The sequence below is a fragment of the Periplaneta americana genome, chromosome 2 (assembly GCF_040183065.1).
Source record: "Periplaneta americana isolate PAMFEO1 chromosome 2, P.americana_PAMFEO1_priV1, whole genome shotgun sequence".
Lineage (NCBI taxonomy): Eukaryota > Metazoa > Arthropoda > Insecta > Blattodea > Blattidae > Periplaneta > Periplaneta americana.
In genome coordinates this window covers 63,414,533-63,432,380 of record NC_091118.1, presented here as the reverse complement: position 1 = coordinate 63,432,380, position 17,848 = coordinate 63,414,533, and the positions used below count along the sequence as shown (strand labels likewise).

Genomic DNA, 17,848 nt, shown 5'->3' with positions numbered 1-17,848 from the left:
TCTACATCAACGATTTTTTGTCTAAATAACGTTGAAATAGCTAAGTAACATTGAAATAGAGTTTTACAAAGTCCTCAGATTAAATGTTAATGATCACAGGCAATACAAAATTACAAGTTATAATATTATAACGTTAATCTAATGAATGATTTATATACACACAAATATACAATGTAAATGCATATATATTAAAAACTAACACTTAAAATGAAATTAAAAAATATTCCTAAGCCACACAGACAAACTTTTACAAAAGGTTTAGAGTCCTTAGGCTATGTCATTTGTTGGGTAATTATTACAATATTTTATTAGTAGCTTTCCCATATGTGTAATAAATGCACTCGCATAAAACAATTTTTGTTAAAATTGTGGCTTGGGATTATTTCATTCTCACCCCTTCAGTTGATTTTAACTATATTTTTATCTACGTGTTTCCAATACTGTTTAATTTAATGTGCATTCAATTTTATTCATGTTATGATTGAATGAAAACGCACTGTTGCAGTTATTCACTAATTACATATATTAATACTAATTATTAAATGCATCTGTTAATTAACCAATTGCAGTATCTTTTGCAAAATCTTTTGTTTAAGTTGTCAATAATATTTCTGTACTATATACTATAACACGTTAAAAGAATTAACAATAGATTTGGGACCCTCTACTTTATAATCACTGGTTTTTATGAAAAAAAATATTTTCTTTCTTAAGATATCTACAAGTTTAACTTTAATAATATTCCGGATAGATTTAATTGCATTATCTGAATTTTGTACTTTTCTATTCAAATGTATTCTATTTCCCTCTTTCATAATTTTAGATAAATTACACTGTACTTCTTGTAGTATTTAAGAACATGAGGATGATTACATTGCAACTCATTACATATAGATTCTTCTTTTTAAAACATGAGATTTTTAAGTCCCTAAGTTATCTACATTTTTTTTTTTACTTTTGAATTTTTCACAACCTTGAGTGGAGAACATCCGCTGAAGTGATTCTGAAATTAAGTGAAAAATACAATACATTTACTCTTAATATCAGTAGTACCAGTATCATATACGTTTTTCCAAGATTAATTTTGTAGAAATAAATGTAAATAGTCACAAGATACAGCATTTACGACCCTCTTTTAGTTTTTAAATTAATATTTTGAAATTGTTCAGTGACATTGGAAACACTTAGGATTTGTTTATCATGTTCAGACAAGCCATTGATTATAGATTCTGTGGAATAGAAATTCAGTGTAATTCTGTGTACAAAACTTTTATCAATGGCTGTGCTACTTCAGTTTGTATGCTGGTGGGAAAGTTATTCTACGACTGACGTTTTCAGTTTCAAGGAGTGAATTTAATTTACTTTTACGGAAAAGTTCCGAGAGATAATCTATGTTTACGTCACTACAGATCACAAATTCCATATGAGATTTCTAAAGTATTTTCTTTACAAATTCAATGTTGGTTATAAACGATGTAAGAAATATGATTAATTGCAGTCATAAGTCTGATTTACATTATAAAAAGCAAGAAGTTACATTCCTCGGCAAGATTCGAACTTTCGATGTTTGGTTTTGTCGTCCAACGCTTAAGTACGGACCTATTAAATGCTTATGTTAATAACCTACAATTTAGCTGTAGCAATTTGGTGTCATAACTTGGGGTTTCTTTACTTAATGTAATTGGATTTAATTTGATTAGTTTCGAAACAATTGGACTTCCTGTTATACCCTGTTGTTTAAATATTTAAGTTAGAGTTGATTTATTAACTCTTGCTGTGCAAGATGCCCCTTATTTCAACAATTCTATAGCCTATCACGTTAAATAGTCATTGTCTACACTAAAGTATTATCGTGATCCCTCATTTCTCATCGTAATGGCGAACCGACGTGACATGAGACAGCGAGTTATAGCTCTAGTTGAGGCTGGATATGGGGCTAGATCTGTTGGCCGTTTGGTCGGTGTTCCTGGAAGTACAGCCGCGAGGTGGGTTCATCGTTACCAAAATTCAGGGAAAGTCGAAAATCTCCCTATTCCTGGGCGTCCGCGGATTTCTTCATTGGAAGAGAATGCTCTCTTATTCGAGACAGTTCGACAGGACCCCTTTCGGACTGCTAACGAATTAAGAGCAGCATCTAACTTTCCCGGTTCTTCACGGACTGTGATCAGCAGGTTGAGGAATCGCGGTATTAGGAGCCGGAGGTCTTCGCAAATGGAAATATTGGGGGAAGCACAAGCTGTCGACCGTCTTGCCTTCGCTACCATTCGAGTGGATTTCGATTGGAGAAATGTAATTTTTTCCGACGAAACAAAAATCTCGGGTGATTACGAAGGTCCTGTCCGTGTCTATCGTGAGGATGGTCTCCGACATGATCAGCGTTATGTGCACCGACGTGAAAGATCTGGGCGCTTTAGCATATCGTGTTGGGGGTGGATGTCTTACGATGGACCTGGCGTTATAGAATGCATCGATGGCCGGTTTAATGCGGGAGCTTACAAGCACATTCTGGAAAATATATTCCTTCCTTCCTTCCGCCCGAGAACGTTTTCCCGAAGGAACATTGCTGTTCCAGCAGGATAACCATCCCGTGCACTATGCCGCAAGCATTCAAAGTTGGTTTCAAAGGAGACGCGAGATCGAAATAATTAATTGGCCTCCGAAGTCACCTGATTTGAATGTCATCGAAAATTTATGGGCGGAATTAAAAAAGAGAAGAATAGCCACCTATGCCCACCGACGCCCTCGAAATCGAGACGAATTGTGGAATCAAGTTGTTGACACCTGGGAAGATCTCGCTGGGGATCAGAACTTATTCCACAATCTCGTTACATCCATACCGGATTGACTTGGACCTGTAATAGAAGGTGATGGCATATGGACAAGATTTTAAGTTAACAGGTCTCTTTTTGTTTCTTATGATTTTTGTTTGAGGAAGAATACTTTTAACTTCCAACTAAGATTTATTTATTTATTTTTGACGAGGTTCAACCCACTTGTAAGACCCAGAAATTGGGCATAAATTATTCCATATTTTTCTACAAATTAGACAGTCGAGGAACTCTGAAGAAATTAATTACAACTCAATAAAAAAAAAGTTTCACCGGGGATCGAACACGTAACGTTTCGATTATACAGTGGAACCGACACGCTACTATATGAGCTACCGAGACAAGACAGTGACAGCAGCAGTCCAGAATGTAGATCCCATAGCAGGCATTTGCCATTCGGTACAGAGATGTATTGATATTTTGTGACTCGAGCTATGTTGTGAAATCGTGACCTTAAATGGCTATCTTCTTCGTGATCCTTATTCTGGTCCTTGTCCTTGTTGTGGTCCTTGTAACAATTCTTGTATCTGTCATGGTACTTATTGTTACGTGGATATCGAGTGAACCGCTGTAGAACTTTAACTTCCGACGACCAAGAGTCGTCTCATCCCTTTTAAGGGTAACTGTACATGATGGCAGAAAGTTCAAATAGTGATTTACGTAGATCTTCCACCCCTACGTTGTTTAACCCTTCGTGGGAGGAGGAATTTTTTTACAGAGTTTGAACTGCAGCAAGATGTTTAATTTGCAGTAAGGTACTCAATGTGATAAGAAAATATAATCTGCAGCGTCACTATGACAACTGTTATGCTAGTGAATACGACAAATTAAAAGACGACGAAAGAATCTAAATGATGGAGAAGTTAAAAAGCACCAATATAAGACAGGTATTATTATTATTATTATTATTATTATTATTATTATTATTATTATTATTATTATTATTAATGTTATTATTAATAATTCCGATACTGATGTGCAGTTAGTCAGAGAACGTTTCCCTAGGCTCGCAAAATACTGCATCGTACATCGTGTCTTGGACAAGACAAGTTTCATCTCGGACCGTCTGATACTGGACAAGACTGTTTCCGTCTTTCTAGAACTGTCGACAGTCTCGAACAGTTCGCCACGACGTACGTAGTTTATTTTCTATACATTGCTATTCTCAATTGCGACCTGATAGCAACCGACAATAAAATCGTAATAATGATCGATTATTTTATGCCTTTAAAAGAAGAAGATCACATAAATTGAAATTTGTTCGATTCATCTTCCAAACCCAAAAATTTATGTAGTTGGTTTTATAAGTATAAAAATTTCTTTCAAAGCTTCTTCCTGTACTTTATACATTAGGTTTCTCCTAATGATATATATATATATATATTTTTTTTTTCAAAATTGAGGGGCCCAGTCAGATAAGAGAATAAACCACAATTAAAATATTTACATAAATTTAAATATTCTGCCGTGTGTGCTCATAAATTCCAAATTTTACACATTTTAAATATAACCTACCATTAGAATAATATGTCATAGAATTTAGTCCAGAGAAATACAAGGATTTGTGGCTTGTCTCCTCCTTTGAATGGACTCCACAATTTCAGAGGTGACTTTTTTTTTAAGTTACTTGGCATTAAAAACGGAAATCCTGACTATTTATTAACTATGTAAATTATGCTTACTTAAATACACATGTGAACATCGGGTGCTTCATTACAGCATTAGTACTATTGAATCCCACGTAATTTATGGTACGAACGAAAAGTCGCCACTGAAATATTGCTTACCCGTCCGCTCCCATAAATGCACTAGAGGGCTCGAGGGTAAGAGACGCTAGCAAGAGCGTGCACCCTCCTGACAACCCCTGTTATAATGTATAGATACGAAAAATGTTTTTCATGTGATTACTCTAAAACCCTGGGTGATGGAAAAGGTTCTGTAAAATAATTTGCACTCAGCACAAAAAAGTCACTTACAATCACCCTTTGTTTCCCTTTTAACAGACAAAAGTTTAAATTTTGTTGACCAGTGTAGTAGGCGGGCGTCATGCGTGTACACGAAATGTGACATGAACAACACCATTTCTAAATACGTACACATTTATGGTTTTTTTTCTACATTGCTTTTGTAAAAATATAAGTGATGGTTGAATATGACACGATTGAAATTAGTAACATACAAAAGCAAATTTCTCAAAAAGTAAAATGCCACTTTATAATACAACATGCACTTTAAATTAATTACATAAGTTAGGTCAGATGCAACAGTGTTCGTGAGTAGGATGGTTATATACAATAAAAGTGATTTAATACAGTTATATGAACACTTTTTAATGATTGAATAAAATTAATAAAATCGGTTTTATTAATTTTATTAACAGATTTTATTAATTTTATTCAATTATTAAAAAGTGTTCACATAACTGTATTAAATCACTTTTATTGTATATAACTATGCACTTTAAAGTAACACTGTGTTCAATATTCGGTTATAGAGTATATTTGTACTACTAGTATCTAAAATCTAAATTATGTTTCTCCGCCGATTTCGAAATACTATAATAGTTCTTCTGTAAGCATGAAGTTTTAATTTGTAGCATGAACCAAAGCTACAAGCTGCGAGGTGTAAGGCACGTCTGTTCTTTCATCAAGAAATAATGAGAAACAAGTTATGTTATGTTATGTTTTATTTAACGACGCTCGCAACTGCAGAGGTTATATCAGCGTCGCCGGATGTGCCGGAATTTTGTCCCGCAGGAGTTCTTTTACAAAATAATAGATTCTTTACATAAGTATTTACTTTTTTTTCCTTCAGTATCCCCTGAGAAATCTTGTATCCTCTTGGCTACAATGTTTCTTGTTAAACAAATATATTTCTTCGTACTTTCCTATGTCATTGGGAAATATTTTGGCTACAGGGTCTAGAATACATCTCTTAATAAACTCTTAGAATGCAACTCCATCAGAGAAAGAAAGACAAGTATTTGCAATTTTCATGGACATACAAGGTGATTCACGAGGAAAGGTACAGTCGTAAAAAAAAAAAAAAAGTGGTCGCACTCGTAAACAGCGAATATTTTGTAAGTCCACTTCGTGTGACGGCGATGTTACACGATGCATATTTTTGTAGAAGCAGTTCCAGAACTATGTAATTATTTCATCTCTGGTATCGTAGACCAGCGGTAGAGTTTATACGAATATATATATATCATGTTCTTAACGGTTTCGGTGAAAACTAACGGAAACAATGACGAACATGAAAAGTGCAGGTGATAGTATATTAAAACATTGTTACCTTATGTTCTGTTTAATTGTGTATTTTCTTTATATGTTCAAGAAGTCCACTATCTATTTCAATGCACTTTGCAGCTGCTGTGTTGCTGATCTGAGCTGATTCGGACATCCTTTACTTGAGCACAAGCATGTAAAATGCGAGACGTTTCCACATTGCGCTTGTAGACTTCGCTCTTAAGTCAAGTCCACGCACAGTAACCCAATGCAGTAATATCAGGTGACCTCGATGGCCAAGAAATGACTCCACCGCGATCGGTTCAACGCCCAGCATACGTTTCACTGATCCTACTACAACTTAATGTCGTTTCGGCTGTGTCTGCATATAAGTGGTGTTGAAGGATATGAGACTGACGCCTGTGATTTTCAAACAGCTGTATGCAGATTCTGTTAGGAACAGGGCATACGTTCATAGAAATTTTTTTTTGTTCAGAATCACCAATATTCTCGGTCTGGTTGGCGTAGTTGGTATAGAGTTGACCTTCTATGCCTCAGGTTGCAGGTTCGATCCCGGGCCAGGTCGATGGCATTTAAGTGAAACATTTACTCTTCTCTCGACGCCCTCTCAGAGTACCAGCTTTTCGGAGAAACAAACGGGCAACGCGCCTAACATGGGCACAAGAACATTCAATTGCGGTTATGAAGAATGGGCCCATGTTATGTTTTCTCATGAATGTAGATTCTGCTTTCACCCCGATGGAACGCGTATCAGAGTTTGACGTGAACGTGAGTCAGTAAAAAGACTTCATGTTCAGGAAGTCCATAGATACGGAGGTGGTTCGGTCATGGTGTGTGTAGGGGTAATGACGGACAGAAGAACACGCCTCGTTTTCCTGGAAGGGACAATGATTCATGTGTACTTAAATTCTGTTCTGCAACCAATCGTGAGACCATTTTCTTATGCCTTAGGAGAACGTTTCATTCTTACGCATGACAATGCTCGTGCTCATACTGCTCGTGCGGTCTGTGAATGGTTTCAGCAAGAAGAGATTTCTCTACTGCCTTGGCCTACTCAGTCCCTGGATCTTAATTCCATAGAGCACGCATACGGTAAAATCCAAAGGGCTTTAATACCACGTATGGAGGATACAGAGAACGTTGGAGACTTCCAAACTGCTCTAATTCAGGGTTGGGATAATTGTCTGCAAGAAAACATTGAACATCTGATTTCAAGCATGTCAAGGCAATGCCAAGTAGTATTAAATGCACGAGGTCTTACTCGTTAATAGGAACTGAATTCATTTCAATTGGTATGGAATTATTCAATTTGTTTTTTTTTTTTATGTTTCCGACATTTTACTCATCAACATACAGGATTTGAGTTATTGTTTGATTTTCAACATAAACAATAAGAATAATCATTAAATTTACTTTATTTGTTTATTAGTCAAGGTAATTTACTTCTTACATAAGGTAATATACATTTAACTGCTATGAATAATAAACTGAAACAAATAATGTACTTGTCCCAAAGAATTTTGTGTGAGATCGTGCGTATTTGCTTGTTTTCCGCACAGAACCAATACGCGGTAAGTGTGAAATACCAAATTCAGTATTCCCAACGTAACAATTTCCCTCTTCTTACCGCTTAAGCGCGACATTCATTTTACTGCTTTAGGCTTTTAACATATTATTTTTAGAGACGTTTAACATAGTAATAATTATAAATTGGAAACTTACCACTGCAATTTCACCTAAATTGCAATGTAATTATTGTTTTTAAATATTTGCAAAAATTAAGTAAAGTCTACTACTCCACGAAACTTATTGCATTCCTGATACAAATAACATTAAGGAAGCCGTGAAAAAATCAACAAGATTCCAGATGCGGATGTTATTACTGCAATATGTTATATAAATAATATTGTTAAAATATTAAAATGAAAAATAAATCATTACATAACCTTACCGTTTGTTGTAAGTTCGCATTCATATACTGGGGGAAAAAAAGACAGACGTATATCACGGCCTGCTGGAGTATAGTAAACACAGAAAACATTTTATAGCAACACTGTTGAAGAAATATATTTTGGTTTTCCGAAGTTGCCGCCATTAAACAGAAACAAACATGGAGATTTCATTGCAACTAATTAGAAATTCGTCTTTCAGGTATGTAATAAACGATATTCGTACAAAATAATGTACGATACACGAGCGGTATGTTTGTTTTCATGTTCTCGGAAATTAAAAAAGCTCAACTACGTTTCGCTTTTTCAATCTTTTCCTCGACCATGAAAACGTCAACATACCGCTCTTGTAACGTATATTACTATTTTGAGCAGTGTATATGTGAAATTAGTATTAGTATTAGTATTTATTTATTTAACCCGGTAGAGATAAGGCCGTCAGGCCTTCTCTACCCCTCTACCAGGGGATTACAACTATAATATGAACAATAAAATTACAATTAACATTAAATTTACAGTTACAATTACAATAAAAATTAAAGTACGACAAGATTACCTGATTAATGAAAGCTAGACATTTTATCATAGAAGTTAAGAACAAAGAATATTTTTGTATTTACTGAATTACAATGAAACCTACAATAACAAAATTCTATAGTAATGAGCTAATGACATTACCTGATATTGAAATATTTTGTGATAGATTAAGAGAACTATTTACAAGAAACTATGTCTGAACGAGTCTCAATTACTGACCAAGTGCCTAGTAAGTTTACGTTTGAATTGAGTTTTATTTCGACAGTCCCTGATGCTAGCAGGTAACGAATTCCAGAGTCTTGGCAGGGCTATTGTGAAAGAGGATGAGTATGAGGAGGTGCGATGGGATGGTATTGTTAGTATTGTTTCATGGCGAGAGCGTGTGTTCAGATTGTTGTGGGAAGAAAGGTAAGTGAAGCGAGACGACAGGTACGAAGGAATAGAAGAGTTCAAAATTTCGAAGAGAAGGAGAAGTGAATGTAAATTTATTTTCTTATCTAGTTTGAGCCAACTTATTGTTTCCAGGGATGGGGTAATATGATCATATTTACGAAAATTGCTTACAAAACGTACACACAAGTTATGAGCACGTTGAAGTTTCTTTTGTTGTCCCTGGAAAGGTCAGTCAGTAAAATGTCAGCATAGTCAAAATAGGGAAATACAAGCGTCTGCACAAGGGACTTTTTTAAGCAAGAGGGAAGATGAACATTTATCCTTTTTAGCACATTGATAATAGAATATACTTTTCTGCAGGTTTCTGTGATTTGCATGTCCCAGTTGAGATTATTATCCATGTGAATGCCAAGATTTTTTACTGAAGAACTGAAAGATATATGCATTGTAGAACAACAATGGTCCGAGTACCGAACCCTGTGGTATACCTGATGTTAGGTTAAGCCAGGAAGAGCTTCTATTCTCGGATACAACACATTGTTGTCTTTCCCGTAAGTAGAATTCGAACCAACTCACAGCAGTCTCTGACAAATGCAGATTTCTCAATTTATGAGTGAGCAGGTCAAAATTTACAAAGTTAAAAGCTTTGCTAAGATCAAGAAGTGTTAATATTGTTACTTTATTAGAGTCGATTGCTTCACGAATGTCTTCAGTCACTTTAAGTAGAGCAGTGCTTGTGTTGTGTCCAGCTCTGAAACCTGACTGATACTTGTCGAATAGTTTGTGTTCGTTCATGTAGTTAGTAATTTGTCTGTGTACAATTCTTTCCAGTGCTTTTGATATGGCTGGCAAGATACTGATTGGTCTATAGTCGTTGGGGTCTGTGGGAACTTTGACTTTTGGAAGAGGAAGAACGAAAGCTTGCGTTGTCCGCAATCACAGTGTACAGTCACCACTATTATCAACATATTCACAATGTTAAAGTTTTACTGTTCATAGGAGACGCCTTTGATTTGTTGCATTAATGAAGTCGCCCTCACATTTATTCCAAATTAAACATTATAATACTTTGCATGCAAGTACAGTTACATTGGTTATGAACTGTACGGGGCACATCAGTCCTTCTCTGTCCATTATTCTTAAATATAGTAACTTAATTGCACTCTGTCACTACATATTATGATGGCTGATCATAGTGTAAAATATGCCTACAGGTTACCCCTTTAACGCAACACTTACGCTGCAATGTACATTAACAACATTACATTGACCACCTGTGTGGTGTAGGGGTCAGCATGCTGGTCTCTTAAGCAGACGGCCCAGGTTCGATTCCCGGTCGGGTTGAATTTCCTGGGTGAGGTATTCCAGGGTTTTTCCTCAACCGTAAAGCAAATGCCAGGAAATTCGGGCCACAACATCCCTGAAAATCACCGGCCTCATTCATCACCGTAATCATATTCATAACAAATCAGTAATATATATATATATATATATATATATATATATATATAGGCCCTATATATACAGTTGCCATCTAGTTCACAACAATAGAACCAGTCGCAACAATAGTACACAGGTCTTCGGATTTCAACCAAAGATTAACTCGCGATATGACCAAAGAAGTTAAAGCGAGTATAAATAACAGCGAGGAAAAAAAATTATATTATTATTCTCTACCTCAATATCATCATAATGAAGAATGAAAACTCCAACCCACATTCCAGAGTAGCATTTAATTAATTATGTAAGTAATGAGGTAATTTCCACTGTCCTGCGGATAAATTATTCTATTTTAAGCTCACAAAAATTTGAGCATTTCAATTTGAAAATACTAATACATTTCAGTCTTTTCATATCCTGGTATTTGTATAACAAAGACATTGTATGTCTGTATCGCCAGAAACGTGTCTCTAGATGTTTCACTTGACATAAAAAAATACTTTAAAAATCATTTCACTTCATAAAAGTTTCGCAAGAAGAATTAAAGCCTCTGTTGTGTGGCGAAGATCTACCTTCTTTCTTACCCTTAGTTTCCCATGGAAAATGCTGTTGTGAACTTCGTTTCACTTGTCTAACCAAGGAAGAACATTTTCCATTACTTTCTCCCCCACCCTTTCTTTTTGCATTTCGTATTTGAATTATTCGCAATGGCTGCAACTCTAATCTCAAATGCTCTAATTTTTTTTTCTACACCACCACTATGAACCAATAATTCCGAGAAATGCAGCTGTTACGTTTATATAATTAAGCATATGTGTTTTCTTATGTCTCGAGAGCCACAATTTTTTTTGGCATAAGTCTCGCGTCATTTTATATTTCTACTGCAGTCGGTTATAGTACTTTACATTATATAAATATTATGAGAGAAGTTTTGTGTCGCACGCACGTAAGCACACACAGCGTGAACTGTAAGTAACGTCAATAATTTCAGGAGGTTATCTTTCGAGATATTTCAAACAGAAACGATAGTACACTTTAGCTCGTTTTTTGCTTCCTTTCCGAGATAAAAATTGTTTTACATGAAATATTTCATAGCGTGTTTTGGGAAAGCCATTGTTAGACTCTCCAATATGCTCAGTCAATTTAAGAAAGCAGTGTAGTATGGTAACAAATGATTGAAAAAAAAATAGTTTTGTTCTTTAATTGTGTAGAAATTTGATCCGAAAAATGTAATCTTTCGTTCCGCAAAGGAATTTGTCAATGTTACATTTGTTCGAATCAAATTTCTACAAATTTAAAGGACAAAACTGAAATTCTTTCAATCATTCTTTACCACAAAGCATACCTCTTTTAAATTAATTGACCATATTGAGAAAGAAAACAATGGTTTTCCAAAAACACGATATAAAATGTTTCACTTAAAACAACTGTTTCCTCGGAAAGAAAAAAAAAGCACAATTATATTAAACTTTTTCGTTTGAAATATCTCAAAGACTAATCGCCTGAAAGCAAAGACGTCACTTACGGCTCATCATTATATAGGATATATATATATATATATATATATATATATATATATATATGATACAGGGTGTATCAAAAATACGTGTACAAACTTCAGGCATGGGTTCCTTATACCAAAAGAAGGAAAAAAGTTCATATGAACATATGTACCATAATCCTTTGTTTCCCCGTTATTCATTTACAGGGAAAGGATTTATATGTAAATACATATTTACTTATAAAGCTAATATAATTTATATTTTGCATTATCTTTATGTTTCACAATGTGTAGGGTTGAAAAATCCTACTTTTATTTTCCATATTTTAGAGTTTAGTACATATTTTCGTTAATTTCCATATATTTTCCATATTTCATATAAAACAGTCCATATTATATTAGGTTTAACAATAAAACAAAACAAAATTCCATTAACTTTTAAAAATACATTTCAACAATAGAGATTTAAACACATGTTCAGTAATCCCTTTAACATCAGAGTTATTTGAAAATTAGCAGTCCTATCAACAATGGGAAAGTAAGTTACAAAACTGTATTAATTTAATTTAAAATTTTTAACAGACTTCAGTTGTGCAGCTCAACAGTTAAATGCCAGTCAGAGTACACATAGGTTCAGTTTTGTAAATCATACTATAAAGACGGTAAATATGCCAAAAGTACGTCATTCAGTCAATTTAAAATCAAAACTAACAAGTTACATTTCAGAATTTAAAGAAGATGGTTTATCAACTGACAATAAAATATTATTTTGTAATTTGTGTCAGTGTGCAGTATCATCTACACAAAAGTTCCTGGTGCAACAACACTTTACAACTAGTAAACATCAGGCCAACAAACAACTAAATTCCAAGCAGAGACAATTGTTTTTAACACAACCAACAACATCGAATGTAAGATCTGAGTTTAACATCGACCTGTGCCGTTCTCTCATCTCTGCTGATATTCCTCTCTACAAACTAAAGAATAAGGTCTTCAGGGAATTCCTTGAAAAATATACTCAACATACAATCCCGGATGAGTCAACACTTAGGAAGACGTATGCTCCATCCATCTACGATGAGACAATACAGAAGATAAGAGATGAAATTAAAGATAGTTCAATTTGGGTTTCCATTGATGAGACTCCCGACAAAGAAGGTAGACTTGTTGGTAATGTAGTTATCGGTTTGTTAAGTGAACAATATTCTGAACGAATTCTTTTACATTGTGATGTTCTAGAAAAGTGCAATAACAAAACTATAGTTAAACTGTTCAACGAAGCTATGGGTATCCTGTGGCCAAAGGGTATTATGTACGATAATGTGTTATTCTTTATTAGCGATGCTGCCCCTTATATGGTCAAAGCTGGACAAGCATTATCTGTTGTATATCCTAAATTGACTCATTTTACTTGTGTGGCGCATGCATTTCATCGTGTGGCAGAAGTGGTCAGAGACAATTTCCCTAAAGTAGATTTGTTGATTTCATCAGTGAAAAAAGTATTTCTCAAAGCTCCCAGTAGAGTTAACGTGTTGAAAGAAATGTACCCTGAAATTCCATTGCCACCAAAGCCAATTTTAACTAGATGGGGTACATGGCTAGAAGCAGTTGAATATTATGCCGAACATATAGACTCTATTAACAATGTTCTCCTTGCATTGGACTCTGAAGATGCAGTCTCAATTGATACTGCGAAAACAGTTACCTGTGACATAAGTGTGAAGAATGACTTAGCTCACATTCAGCATACATTTTCATGCATCATAAAAACGCTCAAAAGTCTCCAAAATAGGCACCTTTCACTATCTGAAAGTTTTGAAATTATAAATAGTACTGTGGAACAACTGAATCGTGGTAGAGGTAAAGTTGCAGATGCAGTAAGAGCTAAGGTGGACACTGTACTTTCAAAAAACCCTGGATATGAAGAACTACAAAAGGTTGTTGCTGTGATGAGTGGTGAATCAACAGTGAAGATTAACTTGGACTTATCCCCAGCAGACATTGTGAAATTGAATTATGTACCAGTTACTTCTTGTGACGTCGAACGCTCTTTTAGTCAGTATAAATCTATCCTCAGAGACAATAGAAGAAGATTCACTTTTCAGCACTTGAAAGAAATGTTTGTAACCTATTGTTATGGTAACAGACAATAAAAATTGTGTTTTGTTGAAACTACATTGGAAGATAAGGTACGTCCATTATATTTTTTGTTTAGTTTGATTAAAATGTACCAATATTTAACGTACATAGTCATTTTTTTATAATTTTAAGTCCATATTTAATTCCATATTTTGGTAAAAATCCATATTTAATTCCATATTTTGGTAAAAATAACTACATATATATTTACATATTTCATATATTTTTAGTCCATATAAATCCGTTCCCTGGTTATCAGTATTGCCAATCCTGTTGGAGCAAAATGCGAGTAAACAGATGGGAAACCAAAAAAGGAGAAAAAAAAATAGAATTTTGAATATTGTAATGGGTTTTGTTTCGTGCATGGGAATGAGAGACAGAGAGAAAATATGTATTATCTGTGAGAGAGAAGCTTTGACACTAAACATAAGGACATCACACAATGATGTTGACGGGGATTCCCCTCTGTAACCAGTTTTATCGCTCAGTCACGTTGTGATAGTGTAAGAAGCAAGCTTGTTTTCAGTGATCTATTAGTGAAGCATTTTGTGCTTCTGAAATGTAAAATGAAGAACAAGGTTGATAGATAATTATTATATAAGTTTTATGTTAATAATAACTTTTAATTTATAGAAACGGCATGTTAACTTAAGGGCGGCAAATGCCATTTTTATACTGTTTCTGAAAGTAAACACTGACATAATAGGAGGGTCACATTTATTTTTATGTCAGAATGTAGCTTTAAGTATGCACTTTAATACTAACCTAGTTTCATTTGCTCCTACTGACCGCTCTGCATGTGGTTAATTTTTTTCAGACTCGGAACCGCTACAACTGATTTCGCGCAGTGATCTATTTCCAATACTTGATAATAAAAGTGGCGACTTAGATTAACTATATAGATACGTTTTGAATAAATTATGTATTGAAACATGTGATTCTAATAGTGAGAAGTGTATTCGTAATTTTTTGAAAAATATTCGCAGTAATTTTAACACGTTGGATGCAGTGCTACCGTAAAACGGATTATTTTCTTAAAAACATTGTTCTTGGCTAGATGTTAATTTAAATCTACCACATGCAGTGATGAAAGAGTCCAACAAATTTGACCTTCATCAACCATCAACAAGTTATGGGAGGGGAAGGCCAAAGAAACATTTCGAGGAATATACAGATCGAAAAAAAAAAAAAAATTCAATCATTAGTTGACAGGCACCTACAACAGGAATTAGTTTTTGCAGCAAAATATTCTCTACAAGTATCTAGTAAGAGAAATGCTGCAGGAATACGGAAGGAGATGACAGAAACCACTTCAAAGAGAGCAACTAAAATAAAACAGGCTTTTCACTCATCCCGTACAATTAGACGGTTTTCAGGTGAGAAGGCTTTAGCATTAGTTATTGAAAACCCTAATAAAGCATCAATATCTTAACATTCGGAAAGGTGCCAAACTTAGAAATATATCCGTCTTATCAGATCATAAAAGGGAAGAAGGCAGAATGTTATCCACCTGAAAATTCAACAATTATTCCGGAATGTTCTGCAGAAATTAAATTTCAAGTTATTTTGAAAACTACAAATGAAGGGCTCAGAGCCAAAGGCGACCAACCCACAATTTTGTATTGTTCATTATTAAGCCTGTTTTCAAAACTATACATTGTTGTTATAGATTCATGCTATATTTTTGTATTTATTCAATGTAGGCCAATTAAAATAAATTGTGATACCAATAATTTTTTTGTTAGGATCCTCTTAATTTCAACCCTTCTTCACTCATTTAGTAATTGTGGGTTAGTCGCCTTTGGCTCTAAGCCCTTCAATTGAGCGTCTAGCAGTATTTCAAAAGGAAGTTTTAGGAGAAAATTTGTCAGGGTAAGAAGAAATTTACGCCATTATTAAATGGAGTTGCGATGGAAATAGCAGTCACAGCACATACAAACAACGCTTCGTAGAATTTCATGAAGAAAAAACCCGTTAGATAATAATAATAATAATAATAATAATAATAATAATAATAATAATAATAATAATAATAATAATAATAATAAAAATACTTTATTGCCAGAACAAAGATACATATTGATTTTTTTATATATAAGAACTCTCTAGCACCCCCTGAAAAAGTAGGCTAAGTTACATACTCGTGCTCTGGGGGCATTCCACATAAGTGAATGTTAAGACATTTTACTGAATAACAGAGTAAAAAGAAATAAAAGAAAAAAAGAAGAAAAAACACATATCACAATAATTGAACTTTAAATTTTCTGTTAACAGCAATTTTTAATAAATTTTTTGAAATAAGGAGCATTAGCAAATTGTATGTTTGGGAATTTATGTATTATCATGTTATAAAGCCTTGGACAGAAGTTGTTACTGTGATTATACAGTGTGCTACAGTTGTAGTACATTTAGGAACTGTCAAACATATGTTGACTGATCTTCTGGTCTTATATTTATGTGAATAAAAATTAAATGTTTCGGAGCCACCGGCGTGGCTCAGTCGATTAAGGTGCTTGCCTGCCGATCTGAAGATAAGCTCGGGCGCGGATTCGATCCCCGCTTAGGCTAATTATCTGGTTGGGTTTTTTCCGAGGTTTTCCACAACCGTAAGGTGAATGCCAGGTAGTCTATGGCGAATCCTCTGCCTCATCTCGCAAATTCCCATCTCGCTATCATCAATCTCACCGACGCTAAATAACCTCGTAGTTGATACAGCGTCGTTAAATAACCAACTAAAAAAATATGTTTCGGTTTTTATGCATGAAATTCAGTAATACATTGTTATGAATTTGATGGAAGTCAAATATTTTAAATTCTGAATACAGCAGCTCTGAAGGATAATCAAGAGGTTTATTAAGGCATATTTTTATTATTCTTTTCTGTAGCAGAGTTATTGGCATGAGGGAGGTACTATAAACACTACCCCATCCTATAATGCCGTATTGTAATATAGCTTGTACTAATGCAAGATAAATCAGTCGTAAAGTATGGACAGTCAAGTAATTTCGTAGGATGACATAATAGTGAATAATTTTTCTTAATCTATTGCACAGAAAAAGAACATGTTTATTCCAACGTAAATGTTGGTCGATTATTATTCCGAGATATTTAACTTGAGGAGTTTCATTTAGAATTTAGATGCAGACATGTTTTTAATATCGTTAGTTCCATTGCAGCTTTATGCATCCTCTATTGGCAATAAGAAAGAATAAAATTGTGTGGCAAGATCCGAGGCCTTTTTCTTCAAGGTTTTCAGACCTATAAAATGATGAATGGCTAAAGAAACACCGGAGGTGACAATTGGGGAAGTTACGGCAATTGAACAGCAGATAAATTCCCTTGTTCCTATCAAAATAACAGTAAATGAACATGAATTAAATGTTACCCCTATACTTAAAATGACAATGGTTGACGGAAAAATATGCACTATATTAACTGAACAATCAATGCAGAAGTCCTATGTTTGTGACTAATACCGAAAGATATGAACAATCTAGATCTTTCACGTGTTTGTCCCGGTGATCCATCAAATTACAGATTCGGTTTATCACCTCTTCATGCCTATATAAAATTTATGGAATGTCTCTTGCATATTTCTTATAGACTGCAAATTAAGTAGTGGCAGGTCAGAGGCAACAACAAAGATATTTTTGCAGCTAGAAAAGAAGAGATTATTTCTAGATTTCGCTCTCAGTTAAGGCTTATTGACAAGCCGAAACCTGGTGGCCCTGGGACATCAAATGATGGCAATACTGCACGTCAGTTTTTCTAAAACTCACAAATCACAGCCAATATTACGGGCATTAGTGAGGA

The 17,848-nt window shown here is 34.5% G+C and overlaps 2 protein-coding genes across 10 annotated transcripts in view; one reads left to right on the top strand and one right to left on the bottom strand.

The window, feature by feature from the left end:
- LOC138694295 (zinc finger protein 70-like) overlaps positions 1–17,848 on the bottom strand; it is a 249,443-nt gene that overhangs the window by 131,473 nt on the left and 100,122 nt on the right. The window contains exon 7 of one of the 5 annotated variants that reach the window (XM_069817870.1): positions 9,500–10,375. The exons of the other annotated variants lie outside the window; for them this stretch is intronic. The gene's annotated coding sequence lies outside the window, so the exon portion shown is untranslated. Of the gene's footprint in view, positions 1–9,499; positions 10,376–17,848 lie in introns of those variants that run through there. 5 annotated transcript variants of the gene reach the window in all.
- LOC138694293 (ankyrin-1-like) overlaps positions 1–17,848 on the top strand; it is a 99,510-nt gene that overhangs the window by 38,694 nt on the left and 42,968 nt on the right. Inside the window, exon 1 of one of the 5 annotated variants that reach the window (XM_069817844.1) lies at positions 9,488–9,506. The exons of the other annotated variants lie outside the window; for them this stretch is intronic. The gene's annotated coding sequence lies outside the window, so the exon portion shown is untranslated. Of the gene's footprint in view, positions 1–9,487; positions 9,507–17,848 lie in introns of those variants that run through there. 5 annotated transcript variants of the gene reach the window in all.